The following is a 10590-nucleotide window of genomic DNA, read 5'->3' on the forward strand; positions in this document are numbered from 1 at the left end:
CCTTTCCTGTGAAAACATACCTCAGGTCACAACCTGACAGCTTCAAAATGGATTAGTTACCTGCCTGCCTTTCAATTTTTTTTTTTTCCTTGGAATTTTGGCTGACTTTGAAAATGGCTTTTAATGAGTAGCATGAGTATTCTCTGAAATAACTTCCACCTAGATGGATATGTAAAGACTGTTAGGAAAGAATGGTGTTTTTTTTAAACCATTTACATACCATGTATTGTGCTCTCCACAGTGAGTGTGTGGATTCTATATACTCTGTACAGGTTGTTTGATTCTTCACCTCTGCAAAGTGAGGACAGATAACTCATGACTGAGGTCCACAGACAAACAGAAAAATACCCCAGTGCAGGTAAAGTCATAGAAACCAGTGGGAGACTTTGAAGAAATGGTTTCAAGGCTAATTCTGCAGACAATGAAGGGCTAAGGCTCGACTGACCTTTTGATGTACTGGAGATCCTTGTGGTCCAACATGGTCCAGCCAAGCTTGGGCTGCCCCATTCCATCACAAAATCATACTTTTGTGAGCTAGATGATTTTCAAGGTTGCCTTTTCAGTTGGCATTTTGTTTATGCCATCAAGATATTGTTGAGTGCCATGGAAGTGCTACTTTAGAGCCATTGTGATGTTATTTTATTTTGTTTTAAATTTATTTGCATTACAGGAAGGGCTTAGGGGCTCAGCCTCAGGGTGGACTGAAACAGTGTGCATGGAGCAGAAGAAAAGCATTATGCTTGTGAAGGCCAACAAGATCTTTTTATTGAAGGGCTTGACACTGAAATATTAAATCTGCCAGAAGTGCCACTTATGATTAAGAAAATCATCTAGGTTCCTGGTCTTGTTCAAGACTGGAAGAAAAAGTAATGCCTGATGAACCTGTGGGAGGCTCAAAACTCAGACTGTGATGTGTGAAGTGAGTTACCTGAGGCATTGAAGGAGAGCTCCAGACTCAGTTGAATTGGTATTTCTTTCACTGAGATTAGTGTGTCCTAGATGAGGTCACGCTGTGATGCTCTCACACGTGAGCCAGTCAGATAATTGTTGTTAGTATAGGGAACTGTAGGATAGATTATATGATTCACTAATGTCTGCTCTAGAAAGCATTGGTCAATAGTGTGCTAGGGACACTCTTTTACCCTAACAAGGATAAGATTAGATATTATCTGACTTCCTGGCTTCTTAAAGGCTATGCAAGTCCACCCAAGTGCTCATTTATACAGTTGTTAACAAAAATTCAAATTAGGTCATGGCTTTCAAGTCCTCAAAAGACCAAAATTTAAGGCAAGGGACAGAAGAAGTCAAAGGGCCACCATAGCCTGAGGTCTGTAAAATGCCAGGAAGTTGGAGAGATAAGAAAGGTTTCAGCAAGTGGCTCATGCCGTGTGCTATAAGAAAAGATGGAAGAACCCTAAATTGTGGCTCAAATGACCTGCCAGAAGTCCTCACTTGGTCCTGAGTCCCACACACATCTTGATCCTTTGCATGAAAGCCAAACATAAAGGCCTCTGCTCTGAGCAGAGACCTGGGAGGGTGGGTAGGTAAGTGGCTGCTGTCCTATGGCCAAGGCATTGTCACTGACCCTATGCCTGCTCCTAGCCCTGCCCATTTAAGCCTTCCAGTGCCTGAAAATTAGCTATCTAAATGTCTTTAAGGGTATCAGCCTCAGGATCCAGCTTCACATACACTCTGTTTCCCAGTGATGCAGCTCACATGGCTGTGAATCTCTGATGCAAACGAGCCAGGCTGGGGTAGGAAAGCTGGGGTAGGACCAGCTCTCCTATATTGGGAATTTGGAGCAGAGATGCTTCATGGCTATGAAAAGACTCAGGAAAGGCAAAGTTTAAGTTCATACGGTGAACTATCACACCATAGTCCCATGATACACTGCCTTTGCCAGCTAAGCTGCTACAGCCAGCTCCTGCCCCTGATGCTTGTTCCCACCTCTGGCCCGCAGTTTATCACCTCCTCAGCTGTGCCAAAACAACTGCGTGTAGAGCAGTGCTTGAATCAGCACACTGAAGTGATGGAAGTTAAAAATAAATTCTTTGTGGGAGGAGCAGAGGAAGAGCTATTTTTAATTGTAATCACTTCAATGGTCTCTCTTCCAGTGTGGTCCCACAAGGAATTCCATTAATACAATTGGGAGAAGGCAGTGGATTGCTGTGCTGGCACTGGAGTGATTCCTCCAGGCAGAAGAGTCCCTCCTGCCAGGGGGAAAGGATTTCTGGAGCCAGGATTGCACCAGGGCCAGTGTGCTGCAGAATTGTACCTTCCAATATGCAGAATTATGACTTCCCCACCTGAGTCAAAACTACATTCAGGTGTCCCAGGTTCTCCATTAGCTATTTTGTCCCCTAGATTCTCACAGTATTCATTAAAAAAGTATTGCATGCAACCCAGCCTTACCATTAACAAAAACAAATGAAGAGACACTGAGGTTTTTTTCTGTTTTATAAACAAATACTCCTGTAATCATTCTGAATACTAGCCTCCTTCACAAATTTACTATGCTATGGATGCCGCCCATTAAAATCTATTCAAATACAAAATGCACAGTAAAATGAGAATAAAAAAGCATCAGAAGAGACACAAAACTGGGTTTTATTTAATGAAGTTAAATTATGAAGAAAGGAAATATTTATATGTTCCTTAAAAAGCAATAAAAGTTTAAGGAAAAACAACTGAAAAGAGTTCAAACAGTTGCAGTGCAGCTACAAAAAGAAAATTCACAGAATAATTCAGCAACTTTCTTTTGTTTTGGCTTTGGTCATTCCCATGCTTAGATGAGCTTCTCTGTGAGTGAATGACACGTGCAAAGCCTTGGTGATGTCTTGTGTTCAGGCACCTCAGTGATTTGTTTCTGTTTGAACATGAAACACCTTCACTTGCATTCAAATGTTCCTGATGCATTTCTCCAGAAGCTTTTTTACCAGTGAAACATGTGAAACACTAGCAGATTTCAAACTGCTGTTGCCTTTTAAAATAAATAATTAATTACACTTATTTTTGTGTGCCATTAACATTATTAAAAGTCTTTCTATGATATTTACTGAGTTACAAAGCACTCCTCAGGAAAATGGGGCAGTAGTTTAACTTCCATCACATAGGAAAATGAAGTTGTATCCTGAGTCCCACATCAAGGCATCCTTCTTTTGGGACTCATGATCTATGTTCTGGATCACACCAGTGCCTGGATGCTTGGGTATGCAGGCAGGATTTAAATTTAAATTCCTAGACTCTGTTTAGTATGTCCTTCAATTCTCTTCTAATAAATAGAACCAAGGACACAGTGAGTCAGTTTTGTAATTAGATTATATAATTGTCTCATGAACTCTGTACAAATTACCTCTTCTCTGTATTGTTTTTGCAGTGTATTGTTTTTCTTGAATAATATGGCACATATCCAGTGTATATTGCAGTCAATAAAGTACCCCAGTTTATAGTTTGATGGCCCACAAATGAATAACTGACATCAACAAAAATAATTAAGTCATTGCCCTTTTTAGTACCATCAGTACTCTTCATTTAGACCACCAAATTTATTTTAAAATATTAGCACGTTTCCTTAAAAGCATCTGTTTACATTTTTTTATTATCAAGAGGAAACCACACATGAACCATATTGATCAGGTTTCAACAAATTTGTAATTCTAAGGTAGACATTAGCATGTAATGATGTAAAGGAAATTGCATTTTATTGCATTTTAATTGAACAGGTCAATTTGAGCAGGCCTTTCTCCAGGAAAATTCCCATCAGAGTTTAGTCTTTCATCACTAGATTTTATTTACTTCTTGAGCTTCACACAGCAGGTTTTTGTCTTTCAAATGGAGGATGATAAAATAATTTAATCCATTAAACAGTGTATTTTTGACACATGGAAGAAGTGCTGCTTTGAGACCATACTCACATTCAGCATTCAGCCAAGGTCTTCCAGGTTTATTCCTATTCATTTGGTCCAACACCATTAAATTCAGGGGGTGCACTTTTCCAGCTGAGAAGTTTGCTTTCCAGTTCTCTCCCTAGGCTCAACCTAGTCAGCTCTGTGCTCCACAAGTCCAAATGATGGGCAATGGTTAACTTATTTTAGTACAGAATATTTTTAATCTTCTGGTAGCTACTGTTAGCTTCTGGTAGCTCGCAACAATTAGTTTCTCCTCTCTATGCTTATTAGAGGAATCACTTGTGAAAGGTATGTCACCTTCTGGACCACAGAGGTACATGTAGTTCCAAGCAGACACAAGAAAAATACATTCTTTCCACTTCTTGCAAGGAGAAATGAAATTTGTTTGGAAAACCCCTGCTAAAGGAAATGTTATTCAACAATTCTGTTGAAGCTATCAAAACTAAAACCAAATTAATTTGAAAACTTAGCACAGGCCACAGACACAGTTTGTGATTTGAGTAGTAACTATTCTCCTAGGCAGTAGGAACTAAAATAAGAGTGCAGCATAAATCCTGGCTTCAGGCTGAATTACACCCCTCTCCAATTCCATGAGTGAAATATCTTGAAGCATATTCAAGTGAGCCCCTACCTTTAAAGTAAAAAAGTTTAAAACCTTCAACAAAGAGCACAGGCAATAGTTTCAACCACTTCAGGGGTTGTTGCTTTCTCTGTGCCTTGCTGATCAAGGAGAAAACTGGAGGGTTTTTTTGTAGCTCCTGGTGGCTGAGAAAGGAAGAGGTGCTGAGATTTTGGCTTCTGATCCAGGCATGACAGACCTCTCCTACCACTCCAGATGTGAGCCTCTTACCAAATGGAAAGAGAAAAAAAATACAAAGCACTTTTTGTGCCCTCTCAAGATAGATCTTGCTGCATATGTAATTTTAAGTTGACTTTCTTTAAAGGGCTAAATACTTCAAAAACAGCGCAAAAATCTTCATTTGGGATAATATGAAATATTTGGATACAAAAATTTTTGGAGAGAAAGAATTTGGCTTAGTGTAGAAGCTGAAACACTTTGATTTAAGTAGTGGTAGGTAAAGCTGTGTCCCTACAGCCCAGCTGGTGGTCTGTGGGGAGTGGCACTGCATAGGGTGTCACCTATGGGGCATTTGGGGAAAGCTGAAAATAGCCAGGGAAAAGCCCTCCAGCCAGCTAAGCACTGCTGAGTTTTCATCTCCCAACACTCCGAGGCTCTGACAGTGCTACCTCTGTTAGATTTATCTGTGACGCCATGAGATGCCACTGATGTCAGTGCTCATGGCTGGCCTTTCTGCTGGGGTCACTGGCCCCCAGAATTAAGGGCAGTGGAAGTTTATAAGTGTGTGCTGCCCATGGAGACGGATCTGCCATCTTTAGTGTCCAATGGCATGGCATCAGTGTCATAAAGAGGTGCTGCTAAACCTGACAGAGCCTGACATAACAGAGAGCACCTACATTGCCTTTACTGTTAATTTCATTACAGGAGCTACGGTAGTTGCTGAGCTGACCAAATATTAATCTGAAGTTTCTATAAAATTCTGCTTAAAGACAGTTTAGTGAAGTTGAAACCATGACTTGAAGGATCAAGTAGCAATTCTTGCTGGTAACTCAAAAGTCATCCACTGGCAAGGTTTATTTCTGCAAGAGGTATTTCCATGGAGGTCTGTGGCACTAGCTCTTCACGTTTAAGTCATTGTGAACAAGGATAAATTTCAGCTAAACGAGTGGCCATTTTTAGGATCTGGATAAATGAGCAGAGACACAGAAGCAGAAAACACACACCCTATCAGAAAAAAACAAAACAAACAAACAAAAAAAACAAACAAAAAAACCCCAAAACCCTACAGTAATGTTACAATGAAAATGTGCTTCTGCAAAGCAAGTAACCTATGCAAATTTATACTAAAACTGTATTGTTGGGGGCTTTTAGATTATTATTTCAGAGGTGAATATTAAAGTTGTGTGCTGCTAAGCTTATGTATGATTGTGATTGGCAAATGCTAAACGGATCATCCAGGTATCATCCTGGTTACTGATGAACGCTGAACCAACTCTCTGAAGTTATCCTCTAACACTGGGGCATGGTATTTTCTTCCGAGTTTATTCAAAGGGTCTTTTTTTTTTTACCCTTGGAAATAGTAGCTACTCAATGTGATCATTGATTTACTCTGAGAATTGCTTACTCAGAAAAAGGCTGCTAACTCTATCCTTATTAAGAATACAAAAAAATTTCAAAGTATCGAACCTCAGTAACACTATCTCTTTTGTTACTGCGCTCCATCTTTAATACTAAAACTATTTTGTCCATCAAGTAAGACAAAACAAGAAATTATTACAACGAGTGTATGTAAAACATGTAAGAAATTACAGCAAGAAAAACCTTACGTACACTGGACTATGTTACTTCTTGTTCATCTAATTGGAATTAAAAGAAAGTCGTTTGACTCTTTAAAGTTCAGTCATCTGTGATGTCTTAAAATCAATCAATACCAGTAGAGGAACGATGTATTATAGCCACCTAGTTTTGGGACGATCGGCTTTTTAATTGTTCTTTTGCCTGTTTGCAGATACTGGCGTCCTTTACGATTGAATTGTAAATTCAACGTGAGCAGCAATAACGGATGCATAAACCCAACTTTTTCCTAAAGTAATGGAAAAGAGTGGATTATTTGCACGCCCTCTTCGGTCGTGGAGGCTTAGGCGAAGTGGATAAACACCGGCAGCGATTACATGAACGAAATAGAAATTGCGGTATTCCCACGTCGAACGTATATATTTATACTTCTAACTGCAAATAGAGGGCTGTGTCCGCGAAGCCATTAACACCGAGGGTAAGAAAAGCAAAAGGGAATGAAGGCGTCGCCTCCCCGGAGGTGAATTAGCAGCATCGCTTATCTTCGGGTCGATGGGGACCCGCCCGGCCGGGACCTGCGTCCGCGACTCCCTCCGACACCTCCATCTATCAAAAGAAGGGAGAAGCCCGCGTCTGTGGGGATGACAAGCAACGCCAAGGGGGGTACACGCATTTTGCCTTTCCATGGGGGCCCCACAAGTCTCGTTGGAAACCTCTCCCTATCTCCTCGGTCTCCATACCTCCCGTGGCACGTTTGCTCATACCTTCCCGAGGCAGGAGCCATCCACTTACTTTTGATAGCAGCGAGGAGCAAGGCTATTAATAGGCTATCTAATTACCCCGAACTGCTAACTCTGAAATCTCTCATTCTGTGATGTGGTTGTTTTGATTTGATTTTTCAATCTAGTAACGCTTGCATGTACAGAACTGGTCAGACTCGCTCTGGAAGATATTATTTTAACGTTTAAAAATCTACTTTCATTCCAAGCAGGAACAAAGTCCCCAAACTTTGACATTTCACACGAAAGCAGCAGGTTAACATTATTATTTGTGATGGAGGGAAACGGTTTTCTTAGCTAAAACTACGAATGTCGTTGTTTGGGTGTTTAATATGATTATTATTCCCACATGTTCTCAGACATTTAGGTCAGGCAGGTAAATGGGGAAGAAAGCGGTTTCAAAAGGGAAGGCAAGAAGAGGTTGCCACGATGCCAAGAGGAATGGAGCGGCCCCGCCGGAGCTCAGCGTGGACGCGCATGAAACGGAGCTACTCCCGAAAAATGCTTCCAAGAGAACATATTCATTTTGAGCTGTGGAAAATATTTCACTGGAAGATTGTGACCTGTTCTGATCGTTTATTTTATTTCCTGGACAGAGAAGTAAGAACACAGCTATGTGGGGGGTTTCCCGGCAGGTTTCGATGCATGCATAAACTGATATTTCCTTCATGGTGTGCGGCAGCGGCGACAGCCGTCCCAGGGAACAGTCGGTGATGGTTTTTGTTTGGTTGTTTTTTGTTGGTGTATCGTTTTGCTTAGTTTTTGTTGGAGTTCTTTCGGGAGGGATGGGTTTAAGTGAGAAAGAATTATCTCTCTGTGCTGCGGGCATGGGGGCGGAGGCAGGATAGCTAATTGCAGATCGGATTTGATATTGGCTAACATCCGTGATAGGGAACGGGGGGAGGATGAGGAGAAGCTCGGCTCTAAAGGGCTGGGGAGGAGAAGTGCGGCTCTACCGTGCCCTGCGTCCCGCCGCTCCCGGCTCTCTCCCACAACGACCACCCGCAGCAAGAAACTTTCCCCCGAGTTTTCCTGTCAGATCCAGCAGAAGAGAGCTCTGAAAGCCTGCCCCAGCGCCCAGACAGGAACGGGCAGTGATCGCCACGGCTCTGGGCTCCCACCGCGGCCGCGGGCGGAGGCGGCTCCCATCCCCACGTCTCCCTGCTCCCCTCGACGGGGAGGCGGGAACCAGGGTGGGGGCCTTTCCTTCTGGCCTTGTTGTCTCGAAACGCGTTCTTTCACTAGGTGTGAAAGCCGATTCGCACACAAAGTCGAGGCACTAGATTTAAGTACAGTTGTGTGCAGTTAAAAATAATACATAATATTCGTCACCGCAAGCAGTGAGTGGAACACAGCCCCACTGCTCTCTTTGTAGCACGGGCATTGATGTGCCCGTTGATAAAACGGTCAGAATTAGGCCATTTTAGCCACGGATTCTCAAAATCTTTAAAACGGCAGAGGAGCAATAAAAGTAATCCTTAACTCATTTTCAAAGTCCCTGTGTATGTGCAGTAAAGAGACAAATCGTGTATGCCCCTGTTGGACAGAAGCAGCTAGATCGTGTTCTTTAGAGTGCTGCGTGTGTCCTGGCTGCATCCCGGTCACCCCGAGAACCGGAGGGCATCGCCTTCGTCCTGCGCGCCCCACGGGGCTCGGCGTGCGGGTACCGCGGAGCGCCGGCTCCGGGAGTCAGGTTACGCGGAACAGGAGCCTCCTCCGCGCGTTTTGTTGATCTTATTTATTTAATTTTTTAAAGGCTGAAATCATTAACCAGCCGGACCTCAGAGACTGGAAGGAGGGCAAATAAAAAGAAGCTGCAGATCATTATTTTAAAAACCCCAAACCTAAAAAAACCCAACACAACAAAAAAAACCCCAACCACACAGAAACCACACACTTGGGCATATATTGCTTAAATGTCCGTGCGGGTTCTCTGCTGCCTGATGCTTATTTGAGAGTCAAGTGTTTAAAGATATGGTGGAAATCACCAAAAAGCACGCAGTAGCAGGTCACCAGTGACCGGGAGGTCGCTGACTGCAGTGGGGAATATCGTTTTGCCCCGCTCCCCGCCTCCGGGCACGGCTTCAGCCTCGGAGGGAGCCGAGGAGTCGGCAGGGAGCGGGCAAGGTTCCGCGAGCCGGGTCAGGGTGTCCTGCTCCACGGGGCCCGGAGCCTGCTATCTGCGACCAGCGGGGACGGCTAGAGTTAAGGCTCGGCCTCTGAGCACCCAGCAGCACTTCGTTAGGAATTTCGAGGAAAGAAAAATTAATCTCTCCTCATCCTTGGTAGTTTGGGGGTCCGTCCTCACCGTGGGGCACATCTCATCTATCACAAAAGGGCACGTTCACCGTGCCCAGCCCTGCCCTTGCTGTGGTGTGTAGAGGATCTTGCTGCTCTGGGGGTCAGTTTTGGCTGACCACTACCCTCACCTCCCTGGGCTGTCCCACCCGGCCCGAGACGGAGGTGATGGGTGATGTCAAAGGCCCCTATCCCTCTGAAATCCATCTCTTCCCGGGCGGATGCGGATTTCTCCGCCGGCTTCGGCCGCCGTTCTTGCCGCGGGGGCTTGAGCTGTCCGCGGCCGGCAGCGGGGAAGCGCAGAGCCGGCCGGCAGCTCCCCGCTGGCGGAGCGCTCCCCAGAGCCGCCGGTGTCCCGATCGATATGTCCGCTTCAATGTCACAGCCGCTGGGCAATGGAAACAGTCCGTATCGTGTGGTGGCCTTGATAAAAGTATATTTTAAGTAGCGCGGATAAGCGAAGGGGAGAAGAGAGGGGGAGAGGTGCCGGCACGTCGCCCGTAATAACCGCGGCGCTTATCAGCCCGGCCTAAACTCCCCAGCAGTTTCTAAAGTACATTAAGTTACATAAACACGTCTCGGAAAAGAATACACTCCAGCCTGCGATAGTCACCAAAGTGACCCCTCGCACCGCCAGGCACCCGAACCCGCCGGGCCCCCAGGGCCGCAGCGCCACGGGTGCATTGGGGCCCGATGCCGGGCGATGCCCGATGCTCCCGGGACCGTCTGGGCCGAGGGGCAGCGAGGGTGCGGCCGGACCGAGCCTTCTCTCCTCCCTAGTGCGCCCTGCTAAGGGATCACGTTTGCGGAGACCCGAGAGTGGGGGAAGGAGCAACAGCTCTGCGCTTGCACACGGCTTACCCCCAACCCTTTTTTGGGAGGTTGAAGTGCCCGCGAGGGAATTTGCCTTAATTGGACACGAAACTTTTTTCCTCCCCAATCTGCCTTCTTCTCTCTTTGGCCACAACGACCAGGAGCGATGGTCACCTCGCTGGCACCTCCTCCCCGGCGGTGTCTTCCCCGCAACCGAGAACCCCCTGCCCTCAAAAATGTCCCTGCACATGCACCCCCGGGTACCTAACCCAGGCATGGCGCAGGAGATACCTGAGAACCCCCCGGAGCCCCGGGGTGAAAGCTACGTCAGCAGAGCGGGATTTGGGAAAGGAGTGACGTAATGAAGAGTTAGGAGTCTATGATTTAAGCGGTTCGACAGCAAACCCGAAACGAAAAG

Source organism: Lonchura striata, chromosome 2 (genome assembly GCF_050655825.1).
Source record: "Lonchura striata isolate lonStrDom1 chromosome 2, ASM5065582v1, whole genome shotgun sequence".
Classification (NCBI taxonomy): Eukaryota; Metazoa; Chordata; class Aves; order Passeriformes; family Estrildidae; genus Lonchura; species Lonchura striata.